We start from the raw sequence: 24,713 nt of genomic DNA on the forward strand, positions 1-24,713 counted from the left end.
ACTTTCAGTAACAGTCTGCATTTGATAAATTCATTAGAATCTGTGATAATAATGGAAAATGTAGCATATTTAATGCAGCTGCCTTATCAATGTTTACCATTCACAATCTAGTTTGTGTACATTGAACCTACAAAGAGCAAAAGGTTTCACTTGCTCAGTCAGGCTAAAAAAAAATCTGTATTTTGGAAAATTCCGTATTTCGGAATATTTGGATATGGGTGACTCAACCTGTATAGTGATCATATTAGAAATTGTACTAAAGTGGAAATATAAACAACATCCAGCACATATCATATTAGAAATTGTACTAAAGTGGAAATATAAACAACATCCAGCACATATCATATTAGAAATTGTACTAAAGTGGAAATATAAACAACATCCAGCACATATCATATTAGAAATTGTACTAAAGTGGAAATATAAACAACATCCAGCACATATCATATTAGAATTGTACTAAAGTGGAAATATAAACAACATCCAGCACATATCATATTAGAATTGTACTAAAGTGGAAATATAAAAACATCCAGCACATATCATATTAGAATTGTACTAAAGTGAAAATATAAAAAACACCCAGCACATATCATATTAGAATTGTACTAAAGTGGAAATATAAAAACATCCAGCACATATCATATTAGAATTGTACTAAAGTGGAAATATAAAAACATCCAGCACATATCATATTAGAATTGTACTAAAGTGAAAATATTAAAAACATCCAGCACATATCATATTAGAATTGTACTAAAGTGAAAATATTAAAAACATCCAGCACATATCATATTAGAATTGTACTACAGTGGAATTATAAACAACATCCAGCACATATCATATTAGAATTGTACTAAAGTGAAAATATAAAAAACACCCAGCACATATCATATTAGAATTGTACTAAAGTGGAAATATAAAAACATCCAGCACATATCATATTAGAATTGTACTAAAGTGGAAATATAAAAACATCCAGCACATATCATATTAGAATTGTACTAAAGTGAAAATATAAAAAACACCCAGCACATATCATATTAGAATTGTACTACAGTGGAAATATAAAAAAAACACCCAGCACATATCATATTAGAATTGTACTAAAGTGGAAATATAAACAACATCCAGCACATATCATATTAGAATTGTACTACAGTGGAAATATAAAAAACACCCAGCACATATCATATTAGAATTGTACTAAAGTGAAAATATAAAAAACACCCAGCACATATCATATTAGCATTGTACTACAGTGGAAATATAAAAAAAACACCCAGCACATATCATATTAGAATTGTACTAAAGTGGAAATATAAACAACATCCAGCACATATCATATTAGAATTGTACTACAGTGGAATTATAAACAACATCCAGCACATATCATATTAGAATTGTACTAAAGTGGAAATATAAAAACATCCAGCACATATCATATTAGAATTGTACTACAGTGGAAATATAAAAAAAACACCCAGCACATATCATATTAGCATTGTACTACAGTGGAAATATAAAAAAAACACCCAGCACATATCATATTAGAATTGTACTACAGTGGAAATATAAAAAACATCCAGCACATATCATATTAGAATTGTACTAAAGTGGAAATATAAAAAACATCCAGCACATGCACCAACCCCCAAACTACTACAACGACCCGCGATCGATATCGACCAGGTTGGCCTGCATGCACGGGCGATGGTCGATATCAACCATCCGTGCCCGCGCATCGACAATCGTTTGGGGGTTGGAAGAGCCCAAAAATAGAACGATATGATCGATAACGATATATCGATATCGTTTATATCGACCAGCTAAATCTGACTGTGTGTATGCACAATAACAGAGTTGAGCGATTTGTTGTTAATGCACATGTTGGAAAATCCATAACAGCACATGAATTACACTGTGTGTATGCACAGAGCTGCATTTGCAATTGAGACGCACTGTGGGGGTCATTCAGACCCGCTTGCGCAGGACGCTCGCAAGCGGGTCGATGTTACTCCAATGCGCATGCGCACGACGGAGGGAGCTCCGTCGAGCGCATTCACGAGACCCGGACAGCGACAGCCAAGCTGTCGCTCCGGGTCTCACACCAAAGGGGGCGTGCTGTCGATGGTGACTGACAGCACGCCCCCTTTGGTGAGCGGACCAGGGGCGTGGCTGCCAGATGGAGGCGTTCCCATGGGAACGCCTACCGTCTGGGTCCGGCCCCACTGACATCACTAGTGATGTCAGTGGGAGTGATTTTGGCTCTGCTAGAGGCAAAATCACTCCAGGGCTTGCGGTCACCGAGACCCTACCGCAGGGTCTCGTCGCAAGCCCGATGGTCGCGATGGTCTTTACCATCGCGACCATCTTTTTGGCCGCTCGCATATGCTGTGGGTGGTTACCCACAGCTATGCGAGCGGCCAGGAGGCCGCTCCATTTTTATGTAGGAGGGCACTGATTCAGAGCGAGCGCTCTGGTCAGAGCGTCGGGCTCTGAATCAGGCCCTGTGTCAGAAATGTATTTGAAGTGTGCTGGGTATTCCTGGATGGTGGCTATTCAGCAACATGAAAATGGTCTGTCTCATGGGCATGTTATGGGAGTGTCACAGGCATTTTGCTGAACTGGATGCATACACAGATGCTTAGGGGTCTATTTACTAAGCAGTGTTAGGAGATAAAGTGATAAGGTGCCAGCCAATCAGCTCCCAACTGTCATTTTTCAAACACAGCCTGTGAGATGGCAGTTAGGAGCTGTTTGGCTGGCACCTTATCTCATTTAACTATGTCTCCTAACTAGGGATGTGCAGGCTCGGATAGGTTCGAGTTTGCACGTGGAGTTCGGATTTTTCCCTCCAAAAAAACGGAACTCAGAACGAGGCAAAACGTCATCTTACATGGACGAACATCATCATTCCTGGACAAAAGTCCAGGAATGATGATGTTCGTCCATGTAAGATGACGTTTTGCCTCTTTCTGAGTTCCGTTTTTTTGGAGGGAAAAATCCGAACTCCACGTGCAAACTCGAACCTATCCGAGCCTGCACATCCCTACTCCTAACACTGCTTAGTAAATAGACCACTCAATCTCTCACACTGGAGGTGATACCTAAACCATACGGCTGGTGCACGTTTCGATGGTCCAAATGATGGCGGTCTAAAGATGCTCAAAGTGGGCGTCTCAGTCATTGCACATTGAGAAGCACGCCTGTACATCAGGGGAAGGGCTGAAACTAGTACTAGTATAAAGTCGCAAACACGGCTACGGCAAAAGATGCTAAAGCGGTCACAGCAGCGCGCAACTTAGAATCAGGCCCATTGTGCAATCCAAAATGAGAGTCAAATAGCCGACAGGCATGGTCATTGTGACACGGGTTTCTGGTTCAACTCAGCCCAATCTACTGGATATTTGTAGCTATGTTAAAACAAGGCTCAAAAATAAGCTGTCCATTTTGCTAAATTTATATACATCTAAAGCCAGCTATTTCTATATCTATAACTAGCCTTACTAATTTACATGGTTTGGATGGAAGAAAAAAAAAACACTTATAAAAATGTTAAGTGTGGGAAATTTTCTAGCACCTCATATGAAACACAAAATGAAAGACAGTTTACTGTTTTCAATCTCTTAACGATACAATACGTAAATATATACTCTGGAATTTTTCACATTTTATTTTCAAATATCATGGAATCAATATGCATTTATTTTACAAAAAATATTTAATTACACATAAAAAAAAAGACAATAAGCATGAAATAATTATGGCCCTTCTACTGTACTTCACATTAGGAATAGTGTTATTCGGATGCTCCATGTTAAGTTTGTTCCAAAGCACCCAACACTGAAGCTCAAAAAGGCATTAGACCATGGAATCTTCCGCCTCCTAGCTTTTCTTCAGAAGGAAATGAGACAAAAGTGAGTATGATCCTCCTAAAAAGCAGACTTGATATTCCCTATGTGCTGTATCGAGCTACGAAGGGTAATTTTTATGATCTATATAATAATCCACTAAGTCTGTCCTGTCTACGACATGCAGAGTGGGGGATGGGGCATTCCCCCGCAGGAGCCAATGGCTTCCACTACAGTGAGCTTTGGATGGACCTTGGCCAGTGGAGGGAGGACCACTCTGCGGGCTCCGGGAATTAAGTGAGTATTCAGTGGGTACAGAGTGAGAACGGTGTGGGACGGAGTAGGAGTGGGCCTGGGCAAATATAGGAACACATATTTGATACAGATCAAACTGCTCAAAGTAAATTATTTAATACACAGTCTTAATTTAATAACACACAGTCTTTTGATATTTATTAATGTCAGTAGTAAATAGTTCAGAATACTTGTCATCTACAGCCATGGCTAAAAGTTTTGAGAATGACACAAATATTGGTTTTCACAAAGTCTGCTGCTTCAGTGTTTTTAGACTTTTTTGTCAGATGTTACTATGGTATACTGAAGTAAATTACAAGCATTTCATAAGTGTCAGAGGCTTTTATTGACAATGCCTTTTCCAGCATGATGGACACCTTGCCATAAGGCAAAAGTGATAACTAAGTGGCTCGGGGAACAAAACATCAAAATTTTGGGTCCATGGACTGGAAACTCCCCAGATCTTAATCCCATTGAGAACTTGTGGTCAGTCCTCAGGAGGCGGGAGGACAAACAAAAACCCACAAATTCTGACAAACTCCAAGCATTGATTGGGCAAGAATGGGTGGCCATCAGTCAGTATGTGGCCCAGAAGTTGATTGACAGCATGCCAGGGTGAATTGCAGAGGTCTTGAAAAAGAAGGGTCAACACTGCAGATATTGACTCTTTGCATAAACTTAATGTAATTGTCAATAAAAAGCATTGACACTTATGAAATGCTTGTAATTTTACTTCAGTATACCATAGTAACATCTGACAAAAAGGTCTAAAAACACTGAAGCAGCAAACTTTGTGAAAACCGATACTTGTGTCATTCTCAGGATTGGAATAGAGTGCCGGCCTCTGCATAATACATATATATATATATACACACATACATACATACACACATACATACATACACACACACTATGACAGGGTACCAGCTGTAGCCATGGCGACAAAGGAACTACATCATAGTGCTGCAATTGCTGTCACTGTCACTGGCTGTCTGGCTATAGGTAAGGATGTCAGGAGAGAGCCTAGCTCTCACTATGGCGATATTTTTGGAAATATACCAGTGACTATTATGCATCGCACCTCAACGACTGAATCGATGTACATAAAAAGTGAGTAAAAATTTAGCGTAAGGACATTATAGCACTATAGAGAGCAACTGTTTTATATACAGATATATGTGTGTGTGTATATATATATATATATATATATATATAGTGTCAGAGTATGCTGCAGCACTCATGGGGCTTCAGTTTAAGGTTTAAACTTTCAGCAAACAAGAAACAATAAACTGAAGCGTTGTCAACACGTTTTTGTGACTGCAAAAAGCCCAATGAGTACCGCAGTACTCTCAAATACTGCATTACTTATGGCTGAGGGCCGCTGGGCACATTGTGGATGATTGGAGTGCTGGTCTCTGCAAACTAATATTAATTATATATATATATACACATACACACACACACACACACACACACACACACACGCACTGTGACATGGTTCCAGCTGTTGCCATGGCGACAAAGGAACTACATCATGGTGCTGCAATTGTTGTCACTGTCACTGGCTGTCTGGCTATAGGTCAGGATGTCAGGAGTGAGCCTAGCTCTCACTATGGCTATATTTTTTAAAGTATACCAGTGACTTTAATGCATCGCACCTCAACGATGGAATTGATGTCTGTGAAAAGTGAGTAAAAAGGAAGAGTAAAGATATTTTACATATACTTATAAATTTACAGGTTACTGGGTTTTATTTTTGTAAGAAAGAAAATTATCCTTGCCTCCTATATTATAACAATAGTGGTATGCTATAAGTTTATATTAATAATGCCTTCTGTATGATTTAGGGGCCTATTCATTATTGGAGGCAAGGTGACCCCCGATAATTAGGGAACGACCTTGCTGCGAGTAGCAGCGTTGGATACTAAAACAATGGAGCAATTCAACATTGCTTCAGAACGATGTCAGCTGATCTGAAAATCAGCTGTCCCCGTTATCTCTATCTGTAGTAGTGAAAATTAACATGGCAAGTCTGACTTGGTGGGGTTAGTGCGCATACGTGAATTTAAATTTGCGCACAAAAAACCTGGCATCTAGAAATAGGGCCAAACAGGGGTGGAGGGATCTGATCAGATCCTCTTTGCATCCCCAAGACCTCCTGCACAGAGGTTGGAGTGGGGGTCAGTCTACAAAAGCCATCTGAAGATAGCGAAGGTCAAGCTCCAAAAATGTAGTATTTTTAAAGCTAGATGAATGTTGGTCGCCAATCAATAGTATGGGGACAGCAAAATCAGGATTTAATGGTAAGCAGGAGATATTCGTGACATCTCCTCCATCACATAATGAATGGCTCTGATACTTCATATCTACAAAAGAAGGTGAAAATATTAATTTTCATTTAATTTGGTAGAAATTAATGGATAATGAATAGTCCCCTTAATAATTTTACTGCCTCCCACCCTTGTTGTTGAATATCTTCTTCTTCTTGTGTATATTGTTAGCCACACCAATGTTTCTTAATGTAGGGGTGTCCTTACGGACACTCTTCGTCTGTTCTTGATCTGACGTATTCTATGGAGAGAAAAAAACCCCAGTGACATGAGATGGAGCTCCCAAATGCAGAATGGGTTAATGACTGGGTGCCCATCTACTTAATAGATAACCAGTCAATGAGGACCAGTCACTCATCCGTTAGATATATTTAAGCAATATAGGGACCACTATATTTATTACTAATAATATATAGAGAGACAATATTATTACATCTTTGCAATTTATTTTGAATACAGTACAGGAGTAATGTGGGGGTTTGTTTTTTACTTTATAATGGCTGTTACCCCTAAACTGCTTGGATACAAAATTGCTAACACTTGCTGAGGTGCAGCTATGTGTAGTGGTTTGTATCTGCTGTAAAAAAAATTTTTAGTAATTTTACCCATTTGAGTTGTGCTTTGGTTTATTTCGCTACATGTGCTAGCACTGCTAATATGTGATTCTCTTATATACATTCAAATATTACAGCCTTGACTGCATACTGTTAGCACCCACAGTTATTTGCTATTTGTATAAACCTCAAAAATGGAGCACAGTGCAAACACTAACTGTACTCCAAATGGAGTAGAGTATATGGACTTATTTATACTTCTGTGCAGATTGTCTATTATTAGTATGGAAAAATGGTGTCATATTGCGGTACATGCTACTGGGTGGGTCTCAGAACCATATTTTTCCCTTTCAAACCCACCTAACGCCTAACACTTGTCATGGTGTCTGTGACATAGAAAGGGTGCTTTTAGAGGAAGACATGACCTTATGGTACGTGAGCACACCAGCCGCCACCGATTCTGCAAAGTATATATTTGGGATTATGCCTTTCACCTGGCCAGTGGGCCACTAGTGAAATAGTATATCAGGGCCCAGAAGACGATAGTGCATAGTTGCTCCTGTATCACCACTCCATGAACCCTAATTATCACACCCACCACCTCCACAATTGTATTTAAACCTGCTGTATGTACAAAACATTGTACCAAAGTCTTGTTAGTTAAGATCCTAATTAAGTTATGATGAACATATACCTTCTATGTTCGATGTTTAATAAGAAGTGGGTATCATTTACTGTCCTAGACTGCTGAGTTCCAACAAGAGTAAAACAGTTCTTCTTATAACAGGGATAATATCTAAGAGAGTCTTTTCCTGACTGTCCTATAAGGAAAACAGAACAGGCTCCACTGTAAATTGTCTACCCTGACATCAGTGCTCCAAAATTGGTGGTGAAAAATTATTCAATTACACAGTGAAAAGCCAAATGATATCTGACATTTTTTTAAATCTATATGTGAATAATAATGTGGTTATATTTAATATAGAAATAGTTCTGAAGCCCAGAGAGGAGGTTTCAAGGAGACCACCCCTGAATGTGGAGAAGACACATACCCTAGTGCCTGCAAAGACCATCCAAGCACGGCCTAGGAGTACCACACAAGGCACAGTTAGAGCAGGAGGTATGTAATGTTGGGAGTATGCCTTTAACCTGGCCAGTGGGCAACTTGTGAAATGCTACATGGGCGTAACTAACATATAGGTGCAAGGGGTGCAGCTGCTATGGGGCACAGAGCTTAGGGGGGCCCATCATCCTTGTCAAGTTACATGTGTTAATTACATTTTTCATCATTGGGTTGTGCATAGGGGTCCTTGCAAACTTTTGCTATGGGGCCTTCAAATACCTAGTTACGCCACTGATCAGGGCCCAAAAGACTATATCTGTATATCCAGGGTGACTTCACAGCATCAGTACTATAAAAGCTATCGGTCAATTAATTTGTATCAGAAATCATTTCATTGTTCCATTAGGATGTATAATGTTTATTCAGAGCCCGTTTACCCCTGGTGACAGGACCACTAAATGTAAAGGAGTTTACACTCTCCCTTTCTGTAAATGTTGAACCTTACACTCTCCTTTTCTGTAAATGTTGAACCTTACTCTCCTTTTCTGTATATGTTGAACCTTACACTCTCCTTCTCTGTAAATGTTGAACCTTACACTCTCCCTTTCTGTAAATGTTGGACCTTGTTTTGTCAGGATTTGGAAAGGGAGCTCAGCTACCATAGAGATTGAACATACCTACCATAGAGGGAATGGGTATGAAATACCGCCGGCTGCATGGCCGGCGGTTCGATTCCCGTCAGCGCCAGCCCGACAAGAGCAGAGTTAAAAGTAGCGGAAGCCCGACAGCGCTGGAAATCCCGAACGTGGATAGGTAAGTATCTACTAACCTAACCTAACCCCCCTAACCCTCCTTAGGGGTGCCTAACCCTAACTTCCCCCCCAAGTGCCTAACCCTAACCACCCCCTTCCCCGCTGCCTAAACCTAAGTCCCCCGGGGGGGTGCCTATCCCTAAGTCCCCCTGGGGGTGCCTAACCCTCCCTCCCCCTAGCCTAACCCTCCTGGGGGGTGCCTAACCCTCCTGGGGGGTGCCTAACCCTAAGTCCCCCCGGGGAGCCCTAAACCTAACCCTCCCCCCCGCGGCTGTCCGCTCGCGGCGCCCGGCATCACTACGATCGGGATGCCGGGCGCCGGTCTCCCGGCGTCGGGGAAATGCGGGCGTCTACATCTAGACGCCCGGCATTTGCCCTTGCCGGGACATGACAGTCGGGAAGCCGGCTGCCGGTATTTAGGCAGTCGGCTTCCCAATTGCTTCCCCCATAGAGGGATCTGCCCTCTATGTAACAAATGCTATTACTCTTTTTTCAAGCTCTGTTGCGGATCACTATCACATGCAGCAATTGCAATTTACATAAAGGAATTCTGTAGAATCACAATTAAGTACAATGGGCTTTATATAAAGAAAATACAGTACTAGTAGCAGTCACACATATATATAGAAATGTTTGGGAAACTACTGTATGATACTTTGAGAGACAGAGCTGACCACAGATGAAGCATTATTTGCAGTGCACATCAGGTTACAGCATTGCAGTAAGCGTTTCTGAGTAAATCATTACATTGGGGCTGATTCAGCATTGCACATATGTGTAATGCTGAACGCAGATTCCTGAAGGGGCTGTGTGTGATTCATCGCACTCAGGGCCTTGTTCAGAGCCGGACGCTCTGACAGAGCACTCGCTCTGAATCAGGGCCGGCCTTCTGTTTTTTTTAGAGCGGCCTCCTGGCCGCTCGCATAGCTGTGGGTGACCACCCACAGCTATAGCGAGCGGCTAGGAAAATGGTCGCGATGGCCAAGACCATTGCGACCATCGGGCTTGCGAGGAGACCCTTGTGGTAGGGTCTCGTTGCCGCAAGCCCAAGAGTGCTTTCGGCTCTGACAGTGGAGCCCCAGTGAAGTTTACACTCTATATTACATGCATACTTGCCAAATCTTTCAGGAGGCTTCCTAAAATCAGGTGTCACTCCTGGCCGCCCAGATGAGTGAGTGGGTCACCCAGTGCCGTCTGCCACCTGGGCATGGATGCCCACTTACCGTGTGAAGTGGGTGGTACTGTCCACTGATGATGCAATTTGAATTCAATTGTGTGATCGTGGCCCAATCCCCCGTTTCGCAATGTTGGTAACTCCACATTATCCAGAGTGGGCGAGGCCACGATGACGTGATCGCATCACCATGCCCCCAGCACCGCCCATCACAGCCGAGATACACCCCAGCCCGCAGTGCTAACTTGGTTGCCCCCTCCCAGAAGGAGCAAACCAAAGGTTGGCAAGTGTGCTTACATGTTAGATGTCTAATCAGATGTGGGTAACAATTTCTGTCCTAGACTGCTGAGTTCCAACAAGAGAAAATAGTTCTTATAATAGCAGGGAAACTATCTCAGAGTCTTTCCCTGACTATTCTATGAGGAACACTCAACAGTCTCCACTATAAATGGGCTACCCAGGCATTAGTGCTCCATAATTGGTGATGATTATTTGTAATTTGGTCATTAGGAGATAATTAAGTCTCACAATAACTGTTTACTTTATTCAATTACACAGTGAAAAGCCAAATGACATCTGACATTTTTCTATACATGAATAATAATAATGTGGTTATATTTAATGTAGAAAAACTTCTGAAGCCCAGAGAGGAGCTTTCCAGGAGACCAGCTCTGACTCTGGAGAAGACACGTACCCTAGCACTTGCAAAGATCACCCAAGCACGGCCTAGGAGTACCATACAAGGCACAGTTAGAGCAGGAGGTATGTAAAGTTGGGGGTATGCCTTTCACCTGGCCAGTGGGCGACCTGTGATATGCTACATCAGGGCCCAAAATACAATATCTGTATATCCAGGGTGACTTCCTAGTATCAGTACTATAAAGTCTATGGGGTATTTGTATCATGCTTGATATGAGATAAAATTGTTAAATATATATCACCAACCAATCAGCTCCAAACTATCATTTCTTAAACACAGCCTGCAAAATGTAAGTTAGAATCTGATTGGTTGGCGATATATATCTCATAATTTTATCTCACATCAAGCTTTGATAAATATGCCCCTATAGGTCAATTATTTTGTAAGAGATATCACTTAATTGTTCCATTAGGATGTATAGTGTTTATTCAGAGCCCTATTACCCCTGATGACAGGACCACTAAATGTAAAGGAGATTCCACTCTCCCTCTCAGTAAATGTTCAACCTTGTTTTGTCAAGCTTTGGAAAGAGAACTTATTTACCGTAGAGAGGGAACCTACCTACCATAGAGGGATCTGCTTTCTTTGTAACAACTGATATTACTCTTTTTCCAAGCTCTGTTGCCGATCGCTGTCACATGCAGCAATTGTCATTTACATAAAGACATTCTGTAGAATAGCGCCTGCAAAGACCATCCAAGCACGGCCTAGGCGTACCATACAAGGCACAGTTAGAGCAGGAGGTATGTAAAGTTGGGAGTATGCCTTTCAGCTGGCCAGTGGGTGACCTATGAAATGCTACATCAGGGCCCAAAAGACAATATCTGTATATCCAGGGTGACTTCATAGCATTAGTACTATAAAGCCTATAGGTCAATTATTTTGTATCAGAAATAATTTAATTGTTCCATTAACATGTATAATGTTTATTCAGAGCCCTTTTACCCCGATGACAAGACTACGAAATGTAAAGGAGTTTACACTCTCCCTTTCTGTAAATGTTGAACCTTGTTTTGTCAGGCTTTGGAAAGGGAACTTATCTACCATAGAGATGGAACCTACCTACCATAGAGGGATCCGCCCTCTATGTAACGAATGCTATTACTCTTTATCCAAGCTCTGTAGAATCACAATAAATACAATGGGCTTTATATAAAAAAAAATACATTACCAGTAGCATTCACACATATATATGCAAACGTTTGGGAAACTACTGTATGGTACTTTAGAGAGACAGATCTGACTATAAGTGAAGCATTATTTGCAGTGTCCATCAGGTGACAGCATTGCAGGAAGCATTTCTGAGTAGAAATGTAAGAACATGGGACCTGATTCACATATGTATGCAAAGGCGATTTTTATTTTTAACGAGTAATTTTTTGCTATTGCGTATGCGTCAAAGTCGCACAGGCAACAATTATCCTGTGATTCCACATGCACAGAGAACCCATTCACAAAGTGAGAGAGAGGTAGTCAGCGTTAGGGGAGACAGTGGGGGGGGGTCGTTAGAAAAACACAGGTTTGTCTTAGCAATTAAACGCCATAACATGGGCGTGCATAAAATAGCCATTGTGATCTCATACGCAGCATGAAAGCTCTCTGCGTGTCAGGAGAGCCGTTGGGCCAGACTTGCTGCAAGTGCTGCATGGCTGGTCAACATGCGTCGATGTTATTGATATTTAAGCTGGTATGTGATTTTGGCCGCAGATGAGAAGGTAGAAGTGGGCGTTCCTATGCTCGGGAAAGAATGGGAACTATTAGCATATATTCGCAGCTACGGCCCATGCAAAATTGCAGCTGTGATGGCATTAGCGTCCATCTCTGAATCAGATCTATTGTTGTCATTTGGCAACACAACAAGCATTCATGCAAGAGCAGCAATTATGTTATCTGTGTGACTGTGTCACATTTCACACATTTGTGATTAAAAAATACATTATAAATTGAATTGACTAGTATTTTAGGTTTACTGGTTGTAGCTAATGGATAAAATAAAAAAACTACCTATCTGGAACAGAGGGTGAAGCCAAAGTCAACCCAAACAGTTATTTACAGCTTAAGCTGTATTTAGACCTGCTGTATGTATCAAACCTTGTGCTGTGGGTAATGAAGTCTTGTTAGTTGAGGTCCTAATTAAGTTATGCTAAGCACATTCCTTACATGCATGCTTGCCTAATCTTCCAAGAGGCTCCCTAAAATAAGTTGTCACTCCCTGCCAGCCCGTAAGAGTTGGTGGGTCTCCCAGAGACATCTGCCATCTAGGTGCTGCTGCTCACTATCCAAGTGAAGTGGGTGGTACTGTCGACTTATGACGCGATTTGCATTCAATTGTGTCATTGTGGCCCCGACACCTGTTCCACAATGATGGTAATTGCAGCACTTTTCAACAGGGGCGAGGCCACAATGACATGATCGCGTCACCAAGTGCTCAGCACTGCCTATCACTGCCCTGATACTCTCTGCCCTGCAGTTCCAACCTAGATGCCCCTTCCTAGAGGGGGCAGCCCAAAGGTCGGCAACTATGCTTACATGTTAGATGTTTAATCAGAAGTGGACATCAAATACAGTCTTAGACTGCCGAGTTTCAGAAAGAGAAAACAGTTCTTATTATAGCCAGGGGCACCAAGAGGGAGCGGGTTTATTACCTGGACCCGGGCTTGTTGGAGGGGCCTGGGTCAGATGCCGCTCCCTCTCCCTCTTACCAGTCAGCAGCCCAGCACACACTGCTGTGTGCTGGGCTGCAATGGGAGCAGCAGCAGTCTCCTCTCCCCTGCCCAGTTTTGCACCGGGCTGAGGGGCTCACAGTACCCACCTCACAGCGCTGCAAATAGTTTTTTTTCAATTTCATTTTTCACAATCAGGCGACCCCTCCAATAGTAATGGGGCCCAGGCTGGCTGTCTACGGCCCTGATTATAGCATGGAAACTATCTAAGAAAGAATTTCCCTGACTATCCTATAAGGAAAACTCAACAGGATCCACTGTAAATGAGCTACCCATATGTCAGTGCTCCAGAATTGGCGATGTTTATGTGTAATTTGGTCACTAAGGAGATGGTTAAGTCTCATAAGAACTTTTTAATATATTTAATTACACAGTGAAAAGCCAAATGATATCTGACATCTTTTTTATTCTATACGTGAATAATAATGTGATTATATTTAATTTAGAAAAACTTCTGAAGCCCAGAGAGGAGCTTTCCAGGAGACTAGCTCTGAGTGTGGAGAAGACATGTACCCTAGCACGTGCAAAGACCATCCAAGCACGGCCTAGGAGTACCATACAAGGCACAGTTAGAGCAGGAGGTATGTAAAGTGGGGAGTATGCCTTTTACCTGGCCAGTGGGTGACTTGTGAAATATTTTTCAGGGCTCAAAAGAGTTCCAACAAGAGTAAAATAGTTCTTATTATAGCACAGAAACCATCTAAAAGAGTCTTTCCCTTATTGTCCTATAGGGAAAACTTAACAGGCTCCACTGTAAATGGGCTGCCCAGATGTCAGTGCTCCAGCATTAGTGATGTTTATGTGTAATTTGGTCACTAAGGTGATGGTTAAATCTCACTATAACTTTTTAATTCATTCAATTACACAGTGAAAAGACAAAACATATCTGACATCTTTTTTAATTGGTGCATAAATAACATTATTGTGATTATATTTCATTTAGAAATACTTCAGAAGCCCAGAGAGGAGCATTCAAAGAGATCAGTTCTGAGTGTGAAGAAGGCAAGTACCGTAGCACCTGCAAAGACTATCCAAGCACAGCCTAGGAGTGTCATACAAGGCACAGTTAGAGCAGGAACCAGCCGCCACACCAGCTTGCTCCCTCCACACCAAGCTTCCTCACATACCACCTTACGTACAAACAGGTGCAGCTCCATTTATAACTGTGTAACTAGAGAGACCAGTGGTAATCGTCCACAGGGCATCTTGGCATCAGGAAATAAATTAGCATTGGCATACCAGCCTAAAACCAAGATCATGAGAAAGCAGGACTTGCCAAATCCAACTAGAGGCAAGGGCTGTGAGGTCACTAAGACACCAGCAAAAGACATCTCAGGGAACATAGAATGTATTTTTGATGCTGTGAAACCAACAAATATTGATCAAGAAAAATCTAGGTTATTCAGTATGCCAGTCCTGCATTGCCAGATGTCTTAGCAGAGTACAGCATTGCCTCAGACAGATTTCTTACACAGGTACAGTTTATAGCATTTGTTTTTAGAATTCTCTCTTTTTTAATCTATAAATTAGGATAAAGATGCATCACTTTAAGACACCAAGGATATGGTGGTTGAGACTGAGTGAATGCTTATGTACACGCTCATTAAGGTACCAGTAGTATATATTTTGCTAGACAGTGCATCTAACCAAGGATGAGATATAATAGGGCTTATATACAGTGATGTATGTATAATGGGTGCAGGGGCCACACCACACACCCTGCACCCATTTCTTCAATACTCACCTCTTTGGAGTTCCACATTGGCAGCGTCATTGCTGCACAAATAACCAGGAACATGGGGGGTCATTCAGACCCGCTCGTGAGCGGCAGAACGCTCGCAAGCGGGTCGATGTTCCCCCACTGCGCATGCGCACGACGGAGGACGCTCCAAAAAAAGGTAGGAGGGCCCTGATTCAGAGCGAGCGCTCTGGTCAGAGCGTTCAGCTCTGAATCAGGCCCATGGTGCGGTAGGCATTTTCTGTGCCATTTCCCCGGAGACCTGCGCATGCACAGTAGACTGGCACAGTGCCAGAGTCTACTAGTGCTCACTAATGTGCTGTCACTAGAGAGGAGGGGTCCCGGACAGAGAATGTACACTGGCCCCCTCCTCTCTTAGTATACCCATGCTTATTTCAATTCTACTTAAGTATTTCTGTATTAGGAAACTGCAAAGAGGAAGGAAGCCTCCCTAGCCAACCAATTTATGTAACTACCCAAACCTTTGCACCTCAAAGGGTAACATACAGCAAGCTAAACTGCCAATCCCCCCCAGGGTACACTCCCTTCCTCCTTCTTATACGCAATCTATATTTCCTGGGTGCTCATATAGTATTGTGATAAAATAGTCTTTCATAAAATTTTTTTTTTTACTTATATTTCGGCTCTTTATAATTAAATATTAAAAGTTTAGACATGTCCATGTTTTAAAAGTTTCTAAAATAAAAATATAATTAAAATATATATAAAATATATATTATTTAATTGTTGTCTTCTTGTACAGGCTATTGGTATAATGCAGAGAGCACTTATGAAATATGGCAGCTATGACAACTTTGAGAAAACAACAGGAGGCCGGCTACTGCCAAAGAGTCAGGTTCTGCGCCAAATTCAGAGCTACATGGAGAAAGAACGCTGTATGGGTGAGGTAAGTGGCCTAAAACATTTGTTATTTACCTCTTAATGCTCTAGTTACTCTGTAGCTTTCTTACAAGACACATCTTAAGGTGCCTATCCATTAGGCGACCTGAAAGTCTGAACATCTAGCGTTCAGACCTTCAGGTCGCCGTGGTGCGGTGCCTGCACTGAACGACGTTTACTGAACGTCATTCAGTGCAGGAGCTAGACCTCCTATCTCTAAACATGCCGAACCTGTCGAGCGTCGTCAGGTTGACAGGCATGTTCAGTAAATAGTCGGGGTCGGCAAGGACCCAGCGTGTACGCGCATCGCTGGTCCTTGCCAGCTAACCATTAGCAGACTTTGTGAACAATGCGACCAAAACCTCCTGTTTTGGTCGCATCGTTCAGAAAGTCTGCTAATGAATAGGCCCCTTTAGTTGTTTGCTATGTGCTAGTTAAAAGTACATCTGTTTTTTTTATTGTTAAGCTAGCTACACACTGTCAGATTTTTGATTTCGGGAAATTGAGGACGAGATTTTCATTCTTAGCCAATCGATCGGATAATCGAAATAATGCGTTTGTGGACGTTTTTTAACCGTTTTATCGCTGAAACTTTAAAACGATTATTCATGCACACTATTCAATAAATCAGGCCCATCACCCGATTATTGGCAAATCGGTCGAATAATTGTATAGTGTGTAGCTAACTTTAGAGAGTAAATTGTATACTGCTTTTTTATTTATTAGGATTATAAATTAAATGGAAAAAGTAAAAAAAATACACATTTTCATGATTATAGACAATTATTTTCAAACAAATAGCGCACCACTAAAAATATGATCTTAAATGATCTCCCTTATTCCCATCAGACCTAAAAAACACTGGGTAGTTGAATGGTAATCAGTTGCTTTATCCTCCAATATAGTCATATTTTTAACAGTTTCTGAATTACATTAGTTTTCTGATGTCAGTATTTTTAACTTATCAGATTGCACCTAAATGTAAGTCTATCAATAGCCCTACAAGGTTCTGCATGTGTATACATTGGCATCAAAGGTCATGATGGCTATGATAGGTTTTGGCCTTTAGGACCATTAGTATTACTTGTAGTCCCTCCTGAAGAGGTGGCTACTTTACTTGATTCCAAATGATGGGTTTGGTATATTCTTTGTGACATAGCTAGTGAGCAAAAATGGAAACACTTAATTGGGTGTTGACCTACCACAAGTGAATGCCAGCACACAAAGCATATCAGAGAAATGCCTCACAAAAATCACAGAACCGCCAATCACAGTTAACAAAAAGCACCCTGGCATGTATGTTCCTATTTGCATATGACCATTTAAAATAAAGAAATAAAAAATAAATAAGTACTCTGGCCTCTGGAGCTGTTTAGGTTGGCACCATAGGTGTACTGTACTGTATATATTTGCTGAGAACATTGTTAGGGAGGATTCCTGTTACCGTATTACCTTCCTCCATTGCTTGGTAGGCTATAGCCTGTGCTCTTTGCAGCACAGAGCTCACACACATGCACTGCCAGGTCTTAGCTCTTATCCTAAGTCACTGAGGTCCCCTCTTGCAGCCATGCGAGCCATAATTGCAGGCAACCAGAACAGTCCAGTGTTTTATACATGACCCTGATGGCACTGAGAAATGATTTGCCTAATTAATGCATGAGCCGCATCTGTGTGTAATCCTGGCTTGCAATATACTTGGCTTTTCATTGTATGGAAACTTTTATTATTTATTGACTATTATCCGTCAATGGTTTGTGGCTCCACACATTTAAAAAAAACAACAACTTCTTAATGTACAACTTGTGATGTGTGTAACAAAGTTTGTGCTGCTGCTACCAGCCTCTTATTCCTGCCACATACGGTGACATTGTCCTTCTCTATGTTCCAGATTGCTATTGACCTTACAAGTGATATTCTGTCACGAGCCTGCATTACTGTGAGCAACAATGGCCATTAATGTTTCCTCTGCACGGGAACACTGGCTGGAAGGGATGCTCGGACATGAAATAGGTACTGGCTTCTGCTGATTTACAGTCACTGTCGCATTATTTCCATTGTATCAACCTAACAAATGTTTCCACAGGTTCCTTATCAGTATATTGATGTTATAGGCCCATATAAGAAGGGTCATCTTTATCTTCTGTTTTATCTCATTGTATTTTATTTATTTTCATAATGTCCATTCAATGCATAGAGCTATGTAATATATTGGTGCTTTATACTGTAAGTAAAATAATACTTGTGAATTTATCTATATACCAAGTTTCATTTCTATTTTAAAGAATATCTAAAAAGTTGTATTACTTGTGTGAATGCAGGAACCCATTATTACCGTTCAGTCAACAACAAGCAACAGCCATGGTGTAACAGCAATGGGCGTGACAGATATGATCTAAAACCCGCCAATCCCACTGAAGAAGGCCTGGCAAGCATCCACAGTGTCCTGTATAACAAAGACCCTTTCCTGTGGAGATCTGCACTGCTCTATTACACAGTCTACCAAGCCAGCCGCATGTCATTCTGTGAGCTGTTCCAGGACTTGGGTCAGTTTGTGGAAGACCCTAACACACGCTGGGACTACTGTATGCGAGCAAAGAGGGGCTGCTCTGACACATCCCAGCCAGGTAAATGAGAACTTTCTGTTCTATAAACCATTGTTGTGGTGAAGTAACCAAGCAGCGCAATTTCAAAACATACAATTTTCAATGGGTTTGCCCACAAGATTTAACATGGCAAAAATATTAAATGCAAAGCACAGACGATTTTGTATTTAATATTATTTCCACTTTTACATTCCACAGGCAAAATCATTGAAGATCAATACTGAATTGCTCCAGTAATTAAGTATCCACCATCCCAACTCACAGCGAGTTGGATACTTAATCATTTGGGGCCATCTGGCCCCCAATGATAATTAGGTCCAGATATAAGACAAACTCCGGGGCTCCAGGAACCAAGGCCATTTTAAGATGGAGTTGATTCCTAGGCAGCCCTATCAAGCCCATAATAATGAATGGGTCTGATATATAAAACATGCGGAAACTAGTGTAATGAGCACATTAGTGATGATGAATAAGCCCCTTAATTAGTGCACTAAAATGTTATAGGATAGGTTGTGACTATGAACTAGGGATGTGCAGGCTCGGTTTTACTCGGATTTACTCGGATCTCAAAACTGCATTTTATTGGCTATCGCCTATCATGTGTTTTGGATAGCCAATATAATAAATCCGAATTTGCGGTAAAGTGGCGATAAGAACCGAGTAAATCCGAGCTTGTACATCCCTACTATGAACACAAATTCCAGCTCAGGGGATCAACATTCGGTTCAAATGTCCGAACCATTCATATCTGGGTGAGGAATCATGTATACAGTATATAGTATATGTTATTATGTCTATAATCCCTGAGTCATAGGCATTTTAAGAGAGGAGAGACCTATGTGCAGTTTCTGTGCGGACCCCCCTCTCGTGCTAGAGCATTTGCCGCATAGTCTCTGACACTCTGCCAAGGTCTACTGCACATACCTTTGGCTAAATGGTACATGCACTATTTTCCTGGTGACTTCTGCAGAATCAGTTTAAAAGTAACTATAGCCTAGGATGCAGTGTGAGTGGTAAGGGCCCCTTGACTTAGGAAATTGTATTTTAAAAATAATTTTCTTTTAAAAACCAAGGATTGCACTCTTAACCCTAGTGCACAGGTTCCCAAACACGGTCCTTAATGCTCCCCAACAGTTTAGGTTTTAGAGATATCAATGGTTGAGCACATGTGACTTAATTAACCTCAATCAATTTGATTTAACCACCTGTGCTCAACCATGGATATCTCTAAAACCTGAACTGCTGGGATGCCTTGAGGACCGCGTATGGGAACCTCTGCCCTAGTGTAAAACAAAAGCAATGCACTCAAAGCTTAGGGGGTACCTCTACATTGAGATTTGCTGAAGTTTCAACCAGAGCAAGAAAATCTTCTGCTCCTTCCCCCGATCCCAGGAGATGTGTCTTGGAAAGAGCAGGGAGATTGGAACCTCAGAGCCATGCCATGTCCTACATCTGGGTGACAGAATTCTGCACCTGCCATTCCAAGGGAAAACAATTTGCGGCCTTTATCCACTAGAAAATAATCGTTGCAAATTTTTTTTGCCTAATACCCCTCAGGAATATATATATATATTTTTTTTTTTAAATGGGGAAGAGCCTTTACTCCACCCTCCAAAAAATAAAAAAACATTGGGTAACTTTAATAATGATTATTACTGTACCAAAGAATAAAATAAAAAATGTAGAAAAGAATTGGGGACTAATTTTTGGTCAAAAAAAGTAAAAATGTGAAAACAAATATAAAGCAATTACTTTTTGAAAAATAATTGCTTTAATTCAATTTCGGATGCATAAATTAACGTTAAAGTAGATTTTTGGGGTAATTCAAAGACATTTTATTGGTTTTAACAACCAATAATGACATGTAATTATTGAACCAATTAGGCTATTTGAAAACTTCCAATTGCCTAATTAGTCATTAGGGGGTGTCCAATGGGTTCTGAATAGGTCCCCAACATTTTAAGCTTAGAATAGGGACTTTTAATTTTTTTTTTTAGACCTGCTACGGGGTTACGAGAGAGAGAATAGCCGCAGTAATTCCTATAGAAATGACTGAGACTGATTTTCTACCTGGCAATTGAATATGAAAAACCTTGCAGCTGCTGGAAAAGCCCTGCGCCGCAAGGCTTTTCAAAACTTTGATAGAATTGGATATGCCCTCAAATGAAAGAAACACAACAAAGTGACAATGAAAAAAATTGATAAATAGTAATGTATGGTCCCAACCTTCAGCTGAATTGCAAAAGCTGTCAAGTCTAGACAGATAGCAAAAGAAGAAACACTGGGCCTGATTCAGAGATGCACGCATATCTTCAATGGTTAGCACATATCTCTGATGTTTAGGGGTCTGCACAGACGCACAGTTCTCCCTTAGCTGCAGCATGTTTGACATGCTGCCACGTTTGGGGGGTGGGGCGGAGACATGTCACTCCCGTTTTCCCAGAAGGACGAGGCCAGGGTCTGCATTGGTGGATGCAGATTTCCTGGAATCGCAAGTGACTAGGCACGGGCCTGAAGTAAGCTCCAGCTATTTGATCTGCTTACTAGTGAAACTGTGCATTAATGTATTGTATGCTGCTCAAATTGGATCATATATGGAAGGTGCAGCTTTATAAACTGGCCAAATGAGGATTCACAAGTGGTTGCGGCCTAAACTAAAGTTCTGTATAGCGTAATGCACTGGATTTATCACAGTGCTGCTGTCTTATATCTTCTCATACAGCTACCAGAGCTTTATCTGTGAGGAACCACTGCTGTGATGTATAGCAGGATGGTTGCCATTCTGCTTATCTGTATATATCACTACACCTTTGCATGTTTACTAGAGTTGCTCCCTCCCCCCTGCCACACACATGCACATTTAATATCTGTGTCTTTTCCTTTCTGTAAAAAGGATAATAACTATTGTGAAAAAATCTATAAGTGCCAGCAACAGGTTTTATAATGAGAATTTAGGCTACAGATTTATAGTATAGTGCTGGGGTCATTTGTATGCTAATGTATCTTTTTCTCCTCACAGGTTGCTTTAATAAAGATCAAGTTTACCTTAATGGGATTCTACATCTTCTAAGACACAGACACACCATAGACTTCTGCCTGCTAACATGCATGGGCAAGGTATATTTTATTATCAGTATGTCTTTCAGTAATGTAATAATAGGAAAGTGACACAATCATGATCATTGTGCTTAATTTATATTCATACACTGCTCACATAGTAACACAATGCACAATCACTGTAATAAGGTAGGAAGGAATCATTAACTGGTGTATCTCTAATGGGTGCAGGGTGCCCACACCGCACACCCTGCACTCACTTCTTCTATACTTACCTCTCCAAAAGGACCGCGTCGGCAGCAGAAAGCTGTACAAATCACAGAGAAAATGGATCAGCCATTTTCTTGGCGTTTTGCGCATGTGCAGTAGGAAAATCACCAGGAAAATGGCTGCCACGCAATTTCCCCCGAGACCTGCGCATGCACAGTAGACTCTGGTACAGCGCCAGAGTTCACTAGTGCTCAGAGTCTATTGCGTTGCCGGGTAGAGATAACGGGACCCCGGACATAGACCTCACACAGACCCTCTCCTCTCTTAATATGCACCTGTCTGTCCCTGATAGTGTATAGAGGGAAGTAATGTAGCTGGTCCCTGGGGATGGGCCAGCCACCAGGACACAAACTGTATATCTATGACAGGGTCGGCCACCATAAGCCAGGCCCTGATGAGCTCTGGTCCCCCAGATCAGGGCAAAACATACAAATTAAATTGCTCCAAGCTGACCTCTGAGCCATCGCCCTACTGGGGAAAATCCCACTTAAGCCTATGGCCAATCCACAGCTGGTCTTAACATTTTTAACTTTTATACATGTTCATTGGCAATAAAAAGCTCTCACCACCTTCTGCAAAGCAGGCTCCAGAGTAAATTCATTTTAATTTCATGATGTAAATTTCTAGTCACTCCATATGTAGTCTTACTGTATGTTTATCTAATACAATATTGTGATTCTTCTTCAAGGTGTCTTATGAGGATATAACTCGGCTGAAGCGATTTGCCGTCTGTCACACTTCCAGAATCCCTCTGTTTCTCAGAGATCGAGGACGTTATATGAAACGTCTGGAGCACATCATGGAAGTGAACGGCCTGACAGACAAGAAGCTGAGGAAGCTGATCGTGTGACCACAGCACTGTCACTAATTGTCTACTCTCCTACTAACAGCTAACCCCAGGGGTCCCAATCCAAATCTACAGGACCCCAGTGATGTGACACAGACCACCAGGAGAATGTGGATACATTTGTTTTTACTTAAAGATCTGGCAACCAATATCTTGCCAACAAGTCATTATACTACTCAGTATTAAATGATTAATATAACAACAGAAATGCAGAGTTTGTTCCTTTATAATTTTTGTAAACTGATGTGAATTAACTTTTAACTTTGAATTTATAGGTCATGGTCAGTAATCATAGTGTAGGAACAGTCATAGGCAGGATGTCACTTTTTATGGCTCTGGTGTGAAGTACGGCAAGGCAGAGGGGCCATTCAGTGACTGGTATAAGTGCTAATGTGCATCACACTCTTTGATAACCACCCATGCAGATGCTGCGTATGACAATTTACAGACTGAGATTCTGTAGGATTATTTATTATATACTACCTGTTATTTATATAGCGCGCACAGTATTCTGCATCACTTTACAGCAAATGAACTTTATGGATGTTCATAGTATAATGTTTGTGCAATGTCACCTATTTACAGTCCCTGTTAGTAATGCTCATGCCGGCAAAAGTAAAAATGTCACTAAGGGCCATATTCAATTAGGTGCGAAAAGCCGTTTTCGTCGAAAAAGTTTTCCGGTGACATAATTTTGTCAGGCGGAAACTTATCCCCGTATTTAATTCAAAAGACTTTTCGCCGATGCGGAAAGTTAATGCATTGGAATAGGCGAAAAAGATTTGCCTATGAAAGCTGGCGAAAAAAAGTGCAGAATTGGGGTTTTGGGGTGCAAACTTGCGGGAACCACCCTGCACCCTTGGGACAGCCCCCCAAAAGGTAAAATGTGTCAAAAAAAAAGTTTTAAAAAAACTTTAACACTCCAAAAAAGTACTTTCAATTTGGGGGCGAGAAAAAATAAATAAATTGTGGGACAAACGTAAAAACTAGCGAAATAGACTCCAGGGGGGTCCCCAAGTATGCCCCATGTGTTTTTAAGATTGCAGGTGCTTGCGGAAGGTGGATTTTTTATGTTTTTTTAAAACTTCATATTAGCAACTTTAAAATATGCTAGCAACCATTTTCATGTACCCAAATTTGCTAGGACTAGTTATTTTGATGAAAAAACATTGCTAATGCCATTCTTCACCACTTATACAAAGACGCTAATAGCAAGCAATTGAGAGAACTAAAGTACCCAGAATAGCTTTATTAGGGGTACTAGAACACCTCTATAGTGACCCCCTATGTTAGTGCAGCTTTTGGGGGGTACAGCCTGTTTTTCCCATTTTTGAAAGGACTTTTGCTAGTTCTGAATTTGCCGTGTACCGTTTTCGATGCTTTCTAATTGAATACGGGGATAAGCGGTGATGCGCGCTATACTTTTTCGCATGGAAAATTAGCGAAGACTGTGAAAAGTCCGGCATGCGAAAAATACTCTACTTAACGCGGCTAATTGAATATGCCCCCTAAAAGTGTTATCTACTATTATTTTGGACCATCCTATTAATTTCTTTTCCTAAAATGCAGCTTGCTTCATTTATGTTTTAATTGAACATAAGTAGAAAATCTGCATGTCCAATAAAACTAAACCTTCAAAAAAATGCACAACCGCCACCCCTTGAAAACACAATACTTTGGGGGGTGTGGACTGGCTGCCTAACATGATGGACGCAATTTCTCCTTGCTCCGGGAAGCCCTGATTATAATCGGCTCTAGATAAGATATTTATGTTGATAATAGACACCTAAACAC

The 24,713-nt window shown here is 41.2% G+C and overlaps 1 protein-coding gene and 1 pseudogene across 4 annotated transcripts in view; one reads left to right on the plus strand and one right to left on the minus strand.

The window, feature by feature from the left end:
- The window catches only part of LARS2 (leucyl-tRNA synthetase 2, mitochondrial), a 268,441-nt gene that overhangs the window by 114,231 nt on the left and 129,497 nt on the right, over positions 1 to 24,713 (minus strand). The gene's annotated exons all lie outside the window — the stretch shown is intronic.
- Positions 5,084 to 22,966, plus strand: LOC148522220 (putative tyrosine carboxypeptidase MATCAP2; annotated as a pseudogene).

Source organism: Taudactylus pleione, unplaced genomic scaffold (genome assembly GCF_031769625.1).
Source record: "Taudactylus pleione unplaced genomic scaffold, aTauple2 ptg000150l, whole genome shotgun sequence".
Lineage (NCBI taxonomy): Eukaryota > Metazoa > Chordata > Amphibia > Anura > Myobatrachidae > Taudactylus > Taudactylus pleione.